The following is an 18,505-nucleotide window of genomic DNA, read 5'->3' as shown; positions in this document are numbered from 1 at the left end:
ATTGCGTCGGATATTATGGATTTTTATTTGGCCTTTTTTGGGGCTGAAGAAAGAAGATTTTAGAAGAAAGAAAACATTGAATGGTAAGTTGATTTTATCTCATTTTTTCTTTTTTTACAGGTTTTTAGTTAATGGTCCCCCCTCATTATTTTTAGGGTGAGGGGGGTAGGTAGGGAGATATTTTTTTTTTTGCGGGGGGGGGGGGAGGGTTAACTAGGGTCCCCCCCCCCTTTGTATTTAGGGCCCCCACCCACCGCTCAGGGGTGGGGGCCGGGGGGGACAATAGGTCCCCCCCCTTATTGATAATTTTATGGCCCCCACCCGCCGCTCAGGGGTGGGGGCCGGGGGGGGGACAGTAGGTCCCCCCCCCCTTATTGATAATTTTAGGGCCCCCACCCGCCGCTCAGGGGTGGGGGCCGGGGGGGGGGACAGTAAGTCCCCCCCCTCATTGATAATTTTAGGGCCCCCACCCGCCGCACAGGGGTGGGGGCCGGGGGGGACAGTAGGTCCCCCCCTTATTGATAATTGTAGGGCCCCCACCCGCCGCTCAGGGGTGGGGGCCGGGGGGGGGACAGTAGGTCCCCCCCTCATTGATAATTTTAGGGCCCCCACCCGCCGCACAGGGGTGGGGGCCGGGGGGGACAGTAGGTCCCCCCCTTATTGATAATTGTAGGGCCCCCACCCGCCGCTCAGGGGTGGGGGCCGGGGCCCTCATTGATCATTTTAGGGCCCCCACCCGCCGCACAGGGGTGGGGGCCGGGGGGGACAGTAGGTCCCCCCCTTATTGATAATTGTAGGGCCCCCACCCGCCGCTCAGGGGTGGGGGCCGGGGGGGGACAGTAGGTCCCCCTTATTGATAATTTTAGAAAGCGAGCTGAGCTGTCAGTCAGACAGCTCAGCTCGCGAACGCGCATTCCGCGCACATGCGCGGTAAAGCGCTCAGGTTCTTCATAGGGCGGCATTCAATGCCGCTCTATGAAGAACGCGATTGGTGCAGCGCGAAGCCGTCCCATTGGGCCCCGCGATTTCGTCATTTTGACGAAAAAGGGGGCGCGGCCTAGCGGGGAGCTCGGCGCTGGAACGGAGGTAAGTTTTTAAGATAAAAACACCTCGAAATTTATTTTTAATAAATGAAAGTACATATAAAAGCAAGAAGGAAGGCTGGGGGACCTGTCTTTCTTGCTTTTATATGGTGACTATAGAGTCCCTTTAAGACAAGCCTTAGTGTTATGCACTACACATCGGGGGGAAAAATGTGTGCTTTTTTCCTGTCGATTTTGCCGTCAAGTGTCAGGGCAAATTGGTTCTCTTTGCCGAGGTGAGGAAAAGACATGGTGTGCTCTTGTTTTCTGGACTCCATCAAAATAATTTTGATTTGAGCTCTAATTTGCGTTATTTTTACAGTTACAGATTGGGGATGATAATAATGTGAATTTTTGTTTGAATAAGTTGTTTTTAAGACAAGCATTATTGTTATGCTATAGGTATCAATGGGAAAAATGGTGCTTATTTGCAACTTGTGGAACTGCCATGAATTTGTGCCTATTTATGGTGTAAAAATTCCCTGGACCCTCCATTAAAATAGCCTTGCAAATAAATGACAGTTGACTAACACAGACAGTAAAGTGAGTTTACAAAGTTCTCTGAGGAACAGAGTTTTGTAGAAAAGTCGACGAAGATGGGATTCGAACCCATGCGTGCAGAGCACAATGGATTAGCAGTCCATCGCCTTAACCACTCAGCCACCTCATCTGACAGTGGCGCACGCATGCTGTTTGACGCAGTCGGTGAAGTGCACAGTGGCCGTATCTCTAATTTGTGTTATTTTTACAGTTACAGATTGGGGATGATAATAATGTGAATTTTTGTTTGTGTTAGTTGTTTTTAAGACAAGCCTTAGTGTTATGCACTACACATCGGGGGGAAAAATGTGTGCTTTTTTCCTGTCGATTTTGCCGTCAAGTGTCAGGGCAAATTGGTTCTCTTTGCCGAGGTGAGGAAAAGACATGGTGTGCTCTTGTTTTCTGGACTCAATCAAAATAATTTTGATTTGAGCTCTAATTTGCGTTATTTTTACAGTTACAGATTGGGGATGATAATAATGTGAATTTTTGTTTGAATAAGTTGTTTTTAAGACAAGCATTATTGTTATGCTATAGGTATCAATGGGAAAAATGGTGCTTATTTCCAACTTGTGGAACTGCCATGAATGCGACTCTGTGCCTATTTATGGTGTAAAAATTCCCTGGACCCTCCATTAAAATAGCCTTGCAAATAAATGACGGTTGACTAACACAGACAGTAACGTGAGTTTACAAAGTTCTCTGAGGAACAGAGTTTTGTAGAAAAGTCGACGAAGATGGGATTTGAACCCATGCGTGCAGAGCACAATGGATTAGCAGTCCATCGCCTTAACCACTCGGCCACCTCGTCTGACAGTGGCGCACGCATGCTGTTTGACGCAGTCGGTGAAGTGCACGGTGGCCGTATCTCTAATTTGTGTTATTTTTACAGTTACAGATTGGGGATGATAATAATGTGAATTTTTGTTTGTGTTAGTTGTTTTTAAGACAAGCCTTAGTGTTATGCACTACACATCGGGGGGAAAAATGTGTGCTTTTTTCCTGTCGATTTTGCCGTCAAGTGTCAGGGCAAATTGGTTCTCTTTGCCGAGGTGAGGAAAAGACATGGTGTGCTCTTGTTTTCTGGACTCAATCAAAATAATTTTGATTTGAGCTCTAATTTGCGTTATTTTTACAGTTACAGATTGGGGATGATAATAATGTGAATTTTTGTTTGAATAAGTTGTTTTTAAGACAAGCATTATTGTTATGCTATAGGTATCAATGGGAAAAATGGTGCTTATTTCCAACTTGTGGAACTGCCATGAATGCGACTCTGTGCCTATTTATGGTGTAAAAATTCCCTGGACCCTCCATTAAAATAGCCTTGCAAATAAATGACGGTTGATTAACACAGACAGTAACGTGAGTTTACAAAGTTCTCTGAGGAACAGAGTTTTGTAGAAAAGTCGACGAAGATGGGATTCGAACCCATGCGTGCAGAGCACAATGGATTAGCAGTCCATCGCCTTAACCACTCGGCCACCTCGTCTGACAGTGGCGCACGCATGCTGTTTGACGCAGTCGGTGAAGTGCACGGTGGCCGTATCTCTAATTTGTGTTATTTTTACAGTTACAGATTGGGGATGATAATAATGTGAATTTTTGTTTGTGTTAGTTGTTTTTAAGACAAGCCTTAGTGTTATGCACTACACATCGGGGGGAAAAATGTGTGCTTTTTTCCTGTCGATTTTGCCGTCAAGTGTCAGGGCAAATTGGTTCTCTTTGCCGAGGTGAGGAAAAGACATGGTGTGCTCTTGTTTTCTGGACTCAATCAAAATAATTTTGATTTGAGCTCTAATTTGCGTTATTTTTACAGTTACAGATTGGGGATGATAATAATGTGAATTTTTGTTTGAATAAGTTGTTTTTAAGACAAGCATTATTGTTATGCTATAGGTATCAATGGGAAAAATGGTGCTTATTTCCAACTTGTGGAACTGCCATGAATGCGACTCTGTGCCTATTTATGGTGTAAAAATTCCCTGGACCCTCCATTAAAATAGCCTTGCTAATAAATGACAGTTGACTAACACAGACAGTAACGTGAGTTTACAAAGTTCTGAGGAACAGAGTTTTGTAGAAAAGTCAACGAAGATGGGATTCGAACCCATGCATGCAGAGCACAATGGATTAGCAGTCCATCGCCTTAACCACTCGGCCACCAATACCAATAATTTTGATTTGAGCTCTAATTTGTGTTATTTTTACAGTTACAGATTGGGGATGATAATAATGTGAATTTTTGTTTGAATAAGTTGTTTTTAAGACAAGCATTATTGTTATGCTATAGGTATCAATGGGAAAAATGGTGCTTATTTCCAACTTGTGGAACTGCCATGAATGCGACTCTGTGCCTATTTATGGTGTAAAAATTGCAAATAAATGCATGCAGAGCACAATGGATTAGCAGTCCATCGCCTTAACCACTCGGCCACCTCGTCTGACAGTGGCGCACGCATGCTGTTTGACGCAGTCGGTGAAGTGCACGGTGGCCGTATCTCTAATTTGTGTTATTTTTACAGTTACAGATTGGGGATGATAATAATGTGAATTTTTGTTTGTGTTAGTTGTTTTTAAGACAAGCCTTAGTGTTATGCACTACACATCGGGGGGAAAAATGTGTGCTTTTTTCCTGTCGATTTTGCCGTCAAGTGTCAGGGCAAATTGGTTCTCTTTGCCGAGGTGAGGAAAAGACATGGTGTGCTCTTGTTTTCTGGACTCAATCAAAATAATTTTGATTTGAGCTCTAATTTGCGTTATTTTTACAGTTACAGATTGGGGATGATAATAATGTGAATTTTTGTTTGTATAAGTTGTTTTTAAGACAAGCATTATTGTTATGCTATAGGTATCAATGGGAAAAATGGTGCTTATTTCCAACTTGTGGAACTGCCATGAATGCGACTCTGTGCCTATTTATGGTGTAAAAATTCCCTGGACCCTCCATTAAAATAGCCTTGCAAATAAATGACGGTTGACTAACACAGACAGTAACGTGAGTTTACAAAGTTCTCTGAGGAACAGAGTTTTGTAGAAAAGTCAACGAAGATGGGATTCGAACCCATGCGTGCAGAGCACAATGGATTAGCAGTCCATCGCCTTAACCACTCGGCCACCTCGTCTGACAGTGGCGCACGCATGCTGTTAGACACAGTCGGTGAAGTGCACGGTGGCCGTATCTCTAATTTGTGTTATTTTTACAGTTACAGATTGGGGATGATAATAATGTGAATTTTTGTTTGTGTTAGTTGTTTTTAAGACAAGCCTTAGTGTTATGCACTACACATCGGGGGGAAAAATGTGTGCTTTTTTCCTGTCGATTTTGCCGTCAAGTGTCAGGGCAAATTGGTTCTCTTTGCCGAGGTGAGGAAAAGACATGGTGTGCTCTTGTTTTCTGGACTCAATCAAAATAATTTTGATTTGAGCTCTAATTTGCGTTATTTTTACAGTTACAGATTGGGGATGATAATAATGTGAATTTTTGTTTGAATAAGTTGTTTTTAAGACAAGCATTATTGTTATGCTATAGGTATCAATGGGAAAAATGGTGCTTATTTCCAACTTGTGGAACTGCCATGAATGCGACTCTGTGCCTATTTATGGTGTAAAAATTCCCTGGACCCTCCATTAAAATAGCCTTGCTAATAAATGACAGTTGACTAACACAGACAGTAACGTGAGTTTACAAAGTTCTGAGGAACAGAGTTTTGTAGAAAAGTCAACGAAGATGGGATTCGAACCCATGCATGCAGAGCACAATGGATTAGCAGTCCATCGCCTTAACCACTCGGCCACCAATACCAATAATTTTGATTTGAGCTCTAATTTGTGTTATTTTTACAGTTACAGATTGGGGATGATAATAATGTGAATTTTTTTTGAATAAGTTGTTTTTAAGACAAGCATTAATGTTATGCTATAGGTATCAATGGGAAAAATGGTGCTTATTTCCAACTTGTGGAACTGCCATGAATGCGACTCTGTGCCTATTTATGGTGTAAAAATTGCAAATAAATGCATGCAGAGCACAATGGATTAGCAGTCCATCGCCTTAACCACTCGGCCACCTCGTCTGACAGTGGCGCACGCATGCTGTTTGACGCAGTCGGTGAAGTGCACGGTGGCCGTATCTCTAATTTGTGTTATTTTTACAGTTACAGATTGGGGATGATAATAATGTGAATTTTTGTTTGTGTTAGTTGTTTTTAAGACAAGCCTTAGTGTTATGCACTACACATCGGGGGGAAAAATGTGTGCTTTTTTCCTGTCGATTTTGCCGTCAAGTGTCAGGGCAAATTGGTTCTCTTTGCCGAGGTGAGGAAAAGACATGGTGTGCTCTTGTTTTCTGGACTCAATCAAAATAATTTTGATTTGAGCTCTAATTTGCGTTATTTTTACAGTTACAGATTGGGGATGATAATAATGTGAATTTTTGTTTGTATAAGTTGTTTTTAAGACAAGCATTATTGTTATGCTATAGGTATCAATGGGAAAAATGGTGCTTATTTCCAACTTGTGGAACTGCCATGAATGCGACTCTGTGCCTATTTATGGTGTAAAAATTCCCTGGACCCTCCATTAAAATAGCCTTGCAAATAAATGACGGTTGACTAACACAGACAGTAACGTGAGTTTACAAAGTTCTCTGAGGAACAGAGTTTTGTAGAAAAGTCAACGAAGATGGGATTCGAACCCATGCGTGCAGAGCACAATGGATTAGCAGTCCATCGCCTTAACCACTCGGCCACCTCGTCTGACAGTGGCGCACGCATGCTGTTAGACACAGTCGGTGAAGTGCACGGTGGCCGTATCTCTAATTTGTGTTATTTTTACAGTTACAGATTGGGGATGATAATAATGTGAATTTTTGTTTGTGTTAGTTGTTTTTAAGACAAGCCTTAGTGTTATGCACTACACATCGGGGGGAAAAATGTGTGCTTTTTTCCTGTCGATTTTGCCGTCAAGTGTCAGGGCAAATTGGTTCTCTTTGCCGAGGTGAGGAAAAGACATCGTGTGCTCTTGTTTTCTGGACTCAATCAAAATAATTTTGATTTGAGCTCTAATTTGCGTTATTTTTACAGTTACAGATTGGGGATGATAATAATGTGAATTTTTGTTTGAATAAGTTGTTTTTAAGACAAGCATTATTGTTATGCTATAGGTATCAATGGGAAAAATGGTGCTTATTTCCAACTTGTGGAACTGCCATGAATGCGACTCTGTGCCTATTTATGGTGTAAAAATTCCCTGGACCCTCCATTAAAATAGCCTTGCTAATAAATGACAGTTGACTAACACAGACAGTAACGTGAGTTTACAAAGTTCTGAGGAACAGAGTTTTGTAGAAAAGTCAACGAAGATGGGATTCGAACCCATGCATGCAGAGCACAATGGATTAGCAGTCCATCGCCTTAACCACTCGGCCACCAATACCAATAATTTTGATTTGAGCTCTAATTTGTGTTATTTTTACAGTTACAGATTGGGGATGATAATAATGTGAATTTTTTTTGAATAAGTTGTTTTTAAGACAAGCATTATTGTTATGCTATAGGTATCAATGGGAAAAATGGTGCTTATTTCCAACTTGTGGAACTGCCATGAATGCGACTCTGTGCCTATTTATGGTGTAAAAATTGCAAATAAATGCATGCAGAGCACAATGGATTAGCAGTCCATCGCCTTAACCACTCGGCCACCTCGTCTGACAGTGGCGCACGCATGCTGTTTGACGCAGTCGGTGAAGTGCACGGTGGCCGTATCTCTAATTTGTGTTATTTTTACAGTTACAGATTGGGGATGATAATAATGTGAATTTTTGTTTGTGTTAGTTGTTTTTAAGACAAGCCTTAGTGTTATGCACTACACATCGGGGGGAAAAATGTGTGCTTTTTTCCTGTCGATTTTGCCGTCAAGTGTCAGGGCAAATTGGTTCTCTTTGCCGAGGTGAGGAAAAGACATGGTGTGCTCTTGTTTTCTGGACTCAATCAAAATAATTTTGATTTGAGCTCTAATTTGCGTTATTTTTACAGTTACAGATTGGGGATGATAATAATGTGAATTTTTGTTTGTATAAGTTGTTTTTAAGACAAGCATTATTGTTATGCTATAGGTATCAATGGGAAAAATGGTGCTTATTTCCAACTTGTGGAACTGCCATGAATGCGACTCTGTGCCTATTTATGGTGTAAAAATTCCCTGGACCCTCCATTAAAATAGCCTTGCAAATAAATGACGGTTGACTAACACAGACAGTAACGTGAGTTTACAAAGTTCTCTGAGGAACAGAGTTTTGTAGAAAAGTCAACGAAGATGGGATTCGAACCCATGCGTGCAGAGCACAATGGATTAGCAGTCCATCGCCTTAACCACTCGGCCACCTCGTCTGACAGTGGCGCACGCATGCTGTTTGACGCAGACGGTGAAGTGCACGGTGGCCGTATCTCTAATTTGTGTTATTTTTACAGTTACAGATTGGGGATGATAATAATGTGAATTTTTGTTTGTGTTAGTTGTTTTTAAGACAAGCCTTAGTGTTATGCACTACACATCGGGGGGAAAAATGTGTGCTTTTTTCCTGTCGATTTTGCCGTCAAGTGTCAGGGCAAATTGGTTCTCTTTGCCGAGGTGAGGAAAAGACATGGTGTGCTCTTGTTTTCTGGACTCAATCAAAATAATTTTGATTTGAGCTCTAATTTGCGTTATTTTTACAGTTACAGATTGGGGATGATAATAATGTGAATTTTTGTTTGAATAAGTTGTTTTTAAGACAAGCATTATTGTTATGCTATAGGTATCAATGGGAAAAATGGTGCTTATTTCCAACTTGTGGAACTGCCATGAATGCGACTCTGTGCCTATTTATGGTGTAAAAATTCCCTGGACCCTCCATTAAAATAGCCTTGCAAATAAATGACGGTTGACTAACACAGACAGTAACGTGAGTTTACAAAGTTCTCTGAGGAACAGAGTTTTGTAGAAAAGTCGACGAAGATGGGATTCAAACCCATGCGTGCAGAGCACAATGGATTAGCAGTCCATCGCCTTAACCACTCGGCCACCTCGTCTGACAGTGGCGCACGCATGCTGTTTGACGCAGTCGGTGAAGTGCACGGTGGCCGTATCTCTAATTTGTGTTATTTTTACAGTTACAGATTGGGGATGATAATAATGTGAATTTTTGTTTGTGTTAGTTGTTTTTAAGACAAGCCTTAGTGTTATGCACTACACATCGGGGGGGGAAATGTGTGCTTTTTTCCTGTCGATTTTGCCGTCAAGTGTCAGGGCAAATTGGTTCTCTTTGCCGAGGTGAGGAAAAGACATGGTGTGCTCTTGTTTTCTGGACTCAATCAAAATAATTTTGATTTGAGCTCAAATTCGCGTTATTTTTACAGTTACAGATTGGGGATGATAATAATGTGAATTTTTGTTTGAATAAGTTGTTTTTAAGACAAGCATTATTGTTATGCTATAGGTATCAATGGGAAAAATGGTGCTTATTTCCAACTTGTGGAACTGCCATGAATGCGACTCTGTGCCTATTTATGGTGTAAAAATTCCCTGGACCCTCCATTAAAATAGCCTTGCAAATAAATGACAGTTGACTAACACAGACAGTAACGTGAGTTTACAAAGTTCTCTGAGGAACAGAGTTTTGTAGAAAAGTCGACGAAGATGGGATTTGAACCCATGCATGCAGAGCACAATGGATTAGCAGTCCATCGCCTTAACCACTCGGCCACCTCGTCTGACAGTGGCGCATGCATGCTGTAAGACGCAGTCGGTGAAGTGCACGGTGGCCGTATCTCTAATTTGTGTTATTTTTACAGTTACAGATTGGGGATGATAATAATGTGAATTTTTGTTCGTGTTAGTTGTATTTAAGACAAGCCTTAGTGTTATGCACTACACATCGGGGGATAAAATGTGTGCTTTTTTCCTGTCGATTTTGCCGTCAAGTGTCAGGGCAAATTGGTTCTCTTTGCCGAGGTGAGGAAAAGACATGGTGTGCTCTTGTTTTCTGGACTCAATCAAAATAATTTTGATTTGAGCTCTAATTTGTGTTATTTTTACAGTTACAGATTGGGGATGATAATAATGTGAATTTTTGTTTGTGTTAGTTGTTTTTAAGACAAGCCTTAGTGTTATGCACTACACATCGGGGGGAAAAATGTGTGCTTTTTTCCTGTCGATTTTGCCGTCAAGTGTCAGGGCAAATTGGTTCTCTTTGCCGAGGTGAGGAAAAGACATGGTGTGCTCTTGTTTTCTGGACTCCATTAAAATAATTTTGATTTGAGCTCTAATTTGCGTTATTTTTACAGTTACAGATTGGGGATGATAATAATGTGAATTTTTGTTTGAATAAGTTGTTTTTAAGACAAGCATTATTGTTATGCTATAGGTATCAATGGGAAAAATGGTGCTTATTTGCAACTTGTGGAACTGCCATGAATTTGTGCCTATTTATGGTGTAAAAATTCCCTGGACCCTCCATTAAAATAGCCTAGCAAATAAATGACAGTTGACTAACACAGACAGTAACGTGAGTTTACAAAGTTCTCTGAGGAACAGAGTTTTGTAGAAAAGTCGACGAAGATGGGATTCGAACCCATGCATGCAGAGCACAATGGATTAGCAGTCCATCGCCTTAACCACTCGGCCACCTCGTCTGACAGTGGTGAACGCATGCTGTTAGACGCAGTCGGTGAAGTGCACGGTGGCCGTATCTCTAATTTGTGTTATTTTTACAGTTACAGATTGGGGATGATAATAATGTGAATTTTTGTTTGTGTTAGTTGTTTTTAAGACAAGCCTTAGTGTTATGCACTACACATCGGGGGGAAAAATGTGTGCTTTTTTTCTGTCGATTTTGCCGTCAAGTGTCAGGGCAAATTGGTTCTCTTTGCCGAGGTGAGGAAAAGACATGGTGTGCTCTTGTTTTCTGGACTCAATCAAAATAATTTTGATTTGAGCTCTAATTTGCGTTATTTTTACAGTTACAGATTGGGGATGATAATAATGTGAATTTTTGTTTGAATAAGTTGTTTTTAAGACAAGCATTATTGTTATGCTATAGGTATCAATGGGAAAAATGGTGCTTATTTCCAACTTGTGGAACTGCCATGAATGCGACTCTGTGCCTATTTTTACAGTTACAGATTGGGGATGATAATAATGTGAATTTTTGTTTGTGTTAGTTGTTTTTAAGACAAGCCTTAGTGTTATGCACTACACATCGGGGGGAAAAATGTGTGCTTTTTTCCTGTCGATTTTGCCGTCAAGTGTCAGGGCAAATTGGTTCTCTTTGCCGAGGTGAGGAAAAGACATGGTGTGCTCTTGTTTTCTGGACTCAATCAAAATAATTTTGATTTGAGCTCTAATTTGCGTTATTTTTACAGTTACAGATTAGTGATGATAATAATGTGAATTTTTGTTTGAATAAGTTGTTTTTAAGACAAGCATTATTGTTATGCTATAGGTATCAATGGGAAAAATGGTGCTTATTTCCAACTTGTGGAACTGCCATGAATGCGACTCTGTGCCTATTTATGGGGTAAAAATTCCCTGGACCCTCCATTAAAATAGCCTTGCAAATAAATGACGGTTGAATAACACAGACAGTAACGTGAGTTTACAAAGTTCTCTGAGGAACAGAGTTTTGTAGAAAAGTCGACGAAGATGGGATTCGAACCCATGCGTGCAGAGCACAATGGATTAGCAGTCCATCGCCTTAACCACTCGGCCACCTCGTCTGACAGTGGCGCACGCATGCTGTTTGACGCAGTCGGTGAAGTGCACGGTGGCCGTATCTCTAATTTGTGTTATTTTTACAGTTACAGATTGGGGATGATAATGTGAATTTTTGTTTGTGTTAGTTGTTTTTAAGACAAGCCTTAGTGTTATGCACTACACATCGGGGGGAAAAATGTGTGCTTTTTTCCTGTTGATTTTGCCGTCAAGTGTCAGGGCAAATTGGTTCTCTTTGCCGAGGTGAGGAAAAGACATGGTGTGCTCTTGTTTTCTGGACTCAATCAAAATAATTTTGATTTGAGCTCTAATTTGCGTTATTTTTACAGTTACAGATTGGGGATGATAATAATGTGAATTTTTGTTTGAATAAGTTGTTTTTAAGACAAGCATTATTGTTATGCTATAGGTATCAATGGGAAAAATGGTGCTTATTTCCAACTTGTGGAACTGCCATGAATGCGACTCTGTGCCTATTTATGGGGTAAAAATTCCCTGGACCCTCCATTAAAATAGCCTTGCAAATAAATGACAGTTGAATAACACAGACAGTAACGTGAGTTTACAAAGTTCACTGAGGAACAGAGTTTTGTAGAAAAGTCGACAAAGATGGGATTCGAACCCATGCGTGCAGAGCACAATGGATTAGCAGTCCATCGCCTTAACCACTCGGCCACCTCGTCTGACAGTGGCGCACGCATGCTGTTTGACGCAGTTGGTGAAGTGCACGGTGGCCGTATCTCTAATTTGTGTTATTTTTACAGTTACAGATTGGGGATGATAATAATGTGAATTTTTGTTTGTGTTAGTTGTTTTTAAGACAAGCCTTAGTGTTATGCACTACACATCGGGGGGAAAAATGTGTGCTTTTTTCCTGTCGATTTTGCCGTCAAGTGTCAGGGCAAATTGGTTCTCTTTGCCGAGGTGAGGAAAAGACATGGTGTGCTCTTGTTTTCTGGACTCAATCAAAATAATTTTGATTTGAGCTCTAATTTGCGTTATTTTTACAGTTACAGATTGGGGATGATAATAATGTGAATTTTTGTTTGAATAAGTTGTTTTTAAGACAAGCATTATTGTTATGCTATAGGTATCAATGGGAAAAATGGTGCTTATTTCCAACTTGTGGAACTGCCATGAATGCGACTCTGTGCCTATTTATGGGGTAAAAATTCCCTGGACCCTCCATTAAAATAGCCTTGCAAATAAATGACAGTTGACTAACACAGACAGTAACGTGAGTTTACAAAGTTCTCTGAGGAACAGAGTTTTATAGAAAAGTCGACGAAGATGGGATTCGAACCCATGCGTGCAGAGCACAATGGATTAGCAGTCCATCGCCTTAACCACTCGGCCACCTCGTCTGACAGTGGCGCACGCATGCGGTTTGACGCAGTCGGTGAAGTGCACGGTGGCCGTATCTCTAATTTGTGTTATTTTTACAGTTACAGATTGGGGATGATAATAATGTGAATTTTTGTTTGTGTTAGTTGTTTTTAAGACAAGCCTTAGTGTTATGCACTACACATCGGGGGGAAAAATGTGTGCTTTTTTCCTGTTGATTTTGCCGTCAAGTGTCAGGGCAAATTGGTTCTCTTTGCCGAGGTGAGGAAAAGTCTTGGTGTGCTCTTGTTTTCTGGACTCAATCAAAATAATTTTGATTTGAGCTCTAATTTGCGTTATTTTTACAGTTACAGATTGGGGATGATAATAATGTGAATTTTTGTTTGAATAAGTTGTTTTTAAGACAAGCATTATTGTTATGCTATAGGTATCAATAGGAAAAATGGTGCTTATTTCCAACTTGTGGAACTGCCATTTATGCCTATTTATGGTGTAAAAATTCCCTGGACCCTCCATTAAAATAGCCTTGCAAATAAATTACGGTTGACTAACACAGACAGTAACGTGAGTTTACAAAGTTCTCTGAGGAACAGAGTTTTGTAAAAAAGTCGACGAAGATGGGATTCGAACCCATGCGTGCAGAGCACAATGGATTAGCAGTCCATCGTCTTAACCACTCGGCCACCTCGTCTGACAGTGGTGCACGCATGCTGTTTGACGCAGTCGGTGAAGTGCACGGTGGCCGTATCTCTAATTTATGTTATTTTTACAGTTACAGATTGGGGATGATAATAATGTGAATTTTTGTTTGTGTTAGTTGTTTTTAAGACAAGCCTTAGTGTTATGCACTACACATCGGGGGGAAAAATGTGTGCTTTTTTCCTGTCGATTTTGCCGTCAAGTGTCAGGGCAAATTGGTTCTCTTTGCCGAGGTGAGGAAAAGACATGGTGTGCTCTTTTTTTCTGGACTCAATCAAAATAATTTTGATTTGAGCTCTAATTTGCGTTATTTTTACAGTTACAGATTGGGGATGATAATAATGTGAATTTTTGTTTGAATAAGTTGTTTTTAAGACAAGCATTATTGTTATGCTATAGGTATCAATGGGAAAAATGGTGCTTATTTCCAACTTGTGGAACTGCCATGAATGCGACTCTGTGCCTATTTATGGTGTAAAAATTCCCTGGACCCTCCATTAAAATAGCCTTGCAAATAAATGACGGTTGACTAACACAGACAGTAACGTGAGTTTAAAAAGTTCTCTGAGGAACAGAGTTTTGTAGAAAAGTAGACGAAGATGGGATTCGAACCCATGCGTGCAGAGCACAATGGATTAGCAGTCCATCGCCTTAACCACTCGGCCACCGCGTCTTACAGTGGCGCACGCATGCTGTTTGACGCCGTCGGTGAAGTGCACGGTGGCCGTATCTCTAATTTGTGTTATTTTTACAGTTACAGATTGGGGATGATAATAATGTGAATTTTTGTTTGTGTTAGTTTTTTTTAAGACAAGCCTTAGTGTTATGCACTACACATCGGGGGGAAAAATGTGTGCTTTTTTCCTGTCGATTTTGCCGTCAAGTGTCAGGGCAAATTGGTTCTCTTTGCCGAGGTGAGGAAAAGACATGGTGTGCTCTTGTTTTCTGGACTCAATCAAAATAATTTTGATTTGAGCTCTAATTTGCGTTATTTTTACAGTTACAGATTGGGGATGATAATAATGTGAATTTTTGTTTGAATAAGTTGTTTTTAAGACAAGCATTATTGTTATGCTATAGGTATCAATGGGAAAAATGGTGCTTATTTCCAACTTGTGGAACTGCCATGAATGCAACTCTGTGCCTATTTATGGTGTAAAAATTCCCTGGACCCTCCATTAAAATAGCCTTGCAAATAAATGACGGTTGACTAACACAGACAGTAGTGTGAGTTTACAAAGTTCTCTAAGGAACAGAGTTTTGTAGAAAAGTCGACGAAGATGGGATTCGAACCCATGCGTGCAGAGCACAATGGATTAGCAGTCCATCGCCTTAACCACTCGGCCACCTCGTCTGACAGTGGCGCACGCATGCTGTTTGACGCAGTCGGTGAAGTGCACGGTGGCCGTATCTCTAATTTGTGTTATTTTTACAGTTACAGATTGGGGATGATAATAATGTGAATTTTTGTTCGTGTTAGTTGTTTTTAAGACAAGCCTTAGTGTTATGAACTACACATCGGGGGAAAAAATGTGTGCTTTTTTCCTGTCGATTTTGCCGTCAAGTGTCAGGGCAAATTGGTTCTCTTTGCCGAGGTGAGGAAAAGACATGGTGTGCTCTTGTTTTCTGGACTCAATCAAAATAATTTTGATTTGAGCTCTAATTTGTGTTATTTTTACAGTTACAGATTGGGGATGATAATAATGTGAATTTTTGTTTGTGTTAGTTGTTTTTAAGACAAGCCTTAGTGTTATGCACTACACATCGGGGGAAAAAATGTGTGCTTTTTTCCTGTCGATTTTGCCGTCAAGTGTCAGGGCAAATTGGTTCTCTTTGCCGAGGTGAGGAAAAGACATGGTGTGCTCTTGTTTTCTGGACTCAATCAAAATAATTTTGATTTGAGCTCTAATTTGCGTTATTTTTACAGTTACAGATTGGGGATGATAATAATGTGAATTTTTGTTTGAATAAGTTGTTTTTAAGACAAGCATTATTGTTATGCTATAGGTATCAATGGGAAAAATGGTGCTTATTTCCAACTTGTGGAACTGCCATGAATGCGACTCTGTGCCTATTTATGGTGTAAAAATTCCCTGGACCCTCCATTAAAATAGCCTTGCAAATAAATGACGGTTTACTAACACAGACAGTAACGTGAGTTTACAAAGTTCTCTGAGGAACAGAGTTTTGTAGAAAAGTCGACGAAGATGGGATTCGAACCCATGCGTGCAGAGCACAATGGATTAGCAGTCCATCGCCTTAACCACTCGGCCACCTCGTCTGACAGTGGCGCACGCATGCTGTTTGACGCAGTCGGTGAAGTGCACGGTGGCCGTATCTCTAATTTGTGTTATTTTTACAGTTACAGATTGGGGATGATAATAATGTGAATTTTTGTTCGTGTTAGTTGTTTTTAAGACAAGCCTTAGTGTTATGCACTACACATCGGGGGAAAAAATGTGTGCTTTTTTCCTGTCGATTTTGCCGTCAAGTGTCAGGGCAAATTGGTTCTCTTTGCCGAGGTGAGGAAAAGACATGGTGTGCTCTTGTTTTCTGGACTCAATCAAAATAATTTTGATTTGAGCTCTAATTTGCGTTATTTTTACAGTTACAGATTGGGGATGATAATAATGTGAATTTTTGTTTGAATAAGTTGTTTTTAAGACAAGCATTATTGTTATGCTATAGGTATCAATGGGAAAAATGGTGCTTATTTCCAACTTGTGGAACTGCCATGAATGCGACTCTGTGCCTATTTTTGGGGTAAAAATTCCCTGGACCCTCCATTAAAATAGCCTTGCAAATAAATGACGGTTGAATAACACAGACAGTAACGTGAGGTTACAAAGTTCTCTGAGGAACAGAGTTTTGTAGAAAAGTCGACGAAGATGGGATTCGAACCCATGCGTGCAGAGCACAATGGATTAGCAGTCCATCGCCTTAACCACTCGGCCACCTCGTCTGACAGTGGCGCACGCATGCTGTTTGACGCAGTCGGTGAAGTGCACGGTGGCCGTATCTCTAATTTGTGTTATTTTTACAGTTACAGATTGGGGATGATAATAATGTGAATTTTTGTTTGTGTTAGTTGTTTTTAAGACAAGCCTTAGTGTTATGCACTACACATCGGGGGGAAAAATGTGTGCTTTTTTCCTGTCGATTTTGCCGTCAAGTGTCAGGGCAAATTGGTTCTCTTTGCCGAGGTGAGGAAAAGTCTTGGTGTGCTCTTGTTTTCTGGACTCAATCAAAATAATTTTGATTTGAGCTCTAATTTGCGTTATTTTTACAGTTACAGATTGGGGATGATAATAATGTGAATTTTTGTTTGAATAAGTCGTTTTTAAGACAAGCATTATTGTTATGCTATAGGTATCAATAGGAAAAATGGTGCTTATTTCCAACTTGTGGAACTGCCATTTATGCCTATTTATGGTGTAAAAATTCCCTGGACCCTCCATTAAAATAGCCTTGCAAATAAATTACGGTTGACTAACACAGACAGTAACGTGAGTTTACAAAGTTCTCTGAGGAACAGAGTTTTGTAAAAAAGTCGACGAAGATGGGATTCGAACCCATGCGTGCAGAGCTCAATGGATTAGCAGTCCATCGCCTTAACCACTCGGCCACCTCGTCTTACAGTGGCGCACGCATGCTGTTTGACGCCGTCGGTGAAGTGCACGGTGGCCGTATCTCTAATTTGTGTTATTTTTACAGTTACAGATTGGGGATGATAATAATGTGAATTTTTGTTTGTGTTAGTTGTTTTTAAGACAAGCCTTAGTGTTATGCACTACACATCGGGGGGAAAAATGTGTGCTTTTTTCCTGTCGATTTTGCCGTCAAGTGTCAGGGCAAATTGGTTCTCTTTGCCGAGGTGAGGAAAAGACATGGTGTGCTCTTGTTTTCTGGACTCAATCAAAATAATTTTGATTTGAGCTCTAATTTGCGTTATTTTTACAGTTACAGATTGGGGATGATAATAATGTGAATTTTTGTTTGAATAAGTTGTTTTTAAGACAAGCATTATTGTTATGCTATAGGTATCAATGGGAAAAATGGTGCTTATTTCCAACTTGTGGAACTGCCATGAATGCGACTCTGTGCCTATTTATGGTGTAAAAATTCCCTGGACCCTCCATTAAAATAGCCTTGCAAATAAATGACGGTTGACTAACACAGACAGTAACGTGAGTTTACAAAGTTCTCTGAGGAACAGAGTTTTGTAGAAAAGTCGACGAAGATGGGATTCGAACCCATGCGTGCAGAGCACAATGGATTAGCAGTCCATCGCCTTAACCACTCAGCCACCTCGTCTGACAGTGGCGCACGCATGCTGTTTGACGCAGTCGGTGAAGTGCACGGTGGCCGTATCTCTAATTTGTGTTATTTTTACAGTTACAGATTGGGGATGATAATAATGTGAATTTTTGTTTGTGTTAGTTGTTTTTAAGACAAGCCTTATTGTTATGCACTACACATCGGGGGGGAAAATGTGTGCTTTTTTCCTGTCGATTTTGCCGTCAAGTGTCAGGGCAAATTGGTTCTCTTTGCCGAGGTGAGGAAAAGACATGGTGTGCTCTTGTTTTCTGGACTCAATCAAAATAATTTTGATTTGAGCTCTAATTTGCGTTATTTTTACAGTTACAGATTGGGGATGATAATAATGTGAATTTTTGTTTGAATAAGTTGTTTTTAAGACAAGCATTATTGTTATGCTATAGGTATCAATGGGAAAAATGGTGCTTATTTCCAACTTGTGGAACTGCCATGAATGCGACTCTGTGCCTATTTTTACCGTTACAGATTGGGGATGATAATAATGTGAATTTTTGTTTGTGTTAGTTGTTTTTAAGACAAGCCTTAGTGTTATGCACTACACATCGGGGGGAAAAATGTGTGCTTTTTTCCTGTCGATTTTGCCGTCAAGTGTCAGGGCAAATTGGTTCTCTTTGCCGAGGTGAGGAAAAGACATGGTGTGCTCTTGTTTTCTGGACTCAATCAAAATAATTTTGATTTGAGCTCTAATTTGCGTTATTTTTACAGTTACAGATTGGGGATGATAATAATGTGAATTTTTGTTTGAATAAGTT

General features: G+C 40.5%; 10 non-coding genes across 10 annotated transcripts; all 10 read right to left on the bottom strand.

Annotated features, from left to right (window-relative positions):
* Positions 1 to 2,351: 2,351 nt before the first annotated feature.
* On the bottom strand, positions 2,352 to 2,433 carry TRNAS-GCU (transfer RNA serine (anticodon GCU)). Its single transcript has one exon. It is a non-coding gene; the product is annotated as a tRNA-Ser (tRNA).
* Positions 2,434 to 3,032: 599 nt separating this feature from the next.
* TRNAS-GCU (transfer RNA serine (anticodon GCU)) lies at positions 3,033 to 3,114 on the bottom strand. The gene has a single exon. It is a non-coding gene; the product is annotated as a tRNA-Ser (tRNA).
* Positions 3,115 to 11,295: 8,181 nt separating this feature from the next.
* On the bottom strand, positions 11,296 to 11,377 carry TRNAS-GCU (transfer RNA serine (anticodon GCU)). Its single transcript has one exon. It is a non-coding gene; the product is annotated as a tRNA-Ser (tRNA).
* Positions 11,378 to 11,973: 596 nt separating this feature from the next.
* Positions 11,974 to 12,055, bottom strand: TRNAS-GCU (transfer RNA serine (anticodon GCU)). The gene has a single exon. It is a non-coding gene; the product is annotated as a tRNA-Ser (tRNA).
* A 599-nt stretch (positions 12,056 to 12,654) lies between these two features.
* On the bottom strand, positions 12,655 to 12,736 carry TRNAS-GCU (transfer RNA serine (anticodon GCU)). The gene has a single exon. It is a non-coding gene; the product is annotated as a tRNA-Ser (tRNA).
* Positions 12,737 to 14,687: 1,951 nt separating this feature from the next.
* On the bottom strand, positions 14,688 to 14,769 carry TRNAS-GCU (transfer RNA serine (anticodon GCU)). The gene has a single exon. It is a non-coding gene; the product is annotated as a tRNA-Ser (tRNA).
* An 845-nt stretch (positions 14,770 to 15,614) lies between these two features.
* TRNAS-GCU (transfer RNA serine (anticodon GCU)) lies at positions 15,615 to 15,696 on the bottom strand. The gene has a single exon. It is a non-coding gene; the product is annotated as a tRNA-Ser (tRNA).
* A 599-nt stretch (positions 15,697 to 16,295) lies between these two features.
* TRNAS-GCU (transfer RNA serine (anticodon GCU)) lies at positions 16,296 to 16,377 on the bottom strand. The gene has a single exon. It is a non-coding gene; the product is annotated as a tRNA-Ser (tRNA).
* Positions 16,378 to 16,966: 589 nt separating this feature from the next.
* On the bottom strand, positions 16,967 to 17,048 carry TRNAS-GCU (transfer RNA serine (anticodon GCU)). Its single transcript has one exon. It is a non-coding gene; the product is annotated as a tRNA-Ser (tRNA).
* Positions 17,049 to 17,647: 599 nt separating this feature from the next.
* TRNAS-GCU (transfer RNA serine (anticodon GCU)) lies at positions 17,648 to 17,729 on the bottom strand. Its single transcript has one exon. It is a non-coding gene; the product is annotated as a tRNA-Ser (tRNA).
* Between the last annotated feature and the right edge of the window lie 776 nt (positions 17,730 to 18,505).

The sequence above is a fragment of the Pelobates fuscus genome, chromosome 1, assembly GCF_036172605.1.
Source record: "Pelobates fuscus isolate aPelFus1 chromosome 1, aPelFus1.pri, whole genome shotgun sequence".
Taxonomy (NCBI): Eukaryota; Metazoa; Chordata; class Amphibia; order Anura; family Pelobatidae; genus Pelobates; species Pelobates fuscus.
The sequence above is the reverse complement of the archived record's forward strand: the minus strand, read 5'-3'. Positions and strand labels throughout refer to the sequence as shown.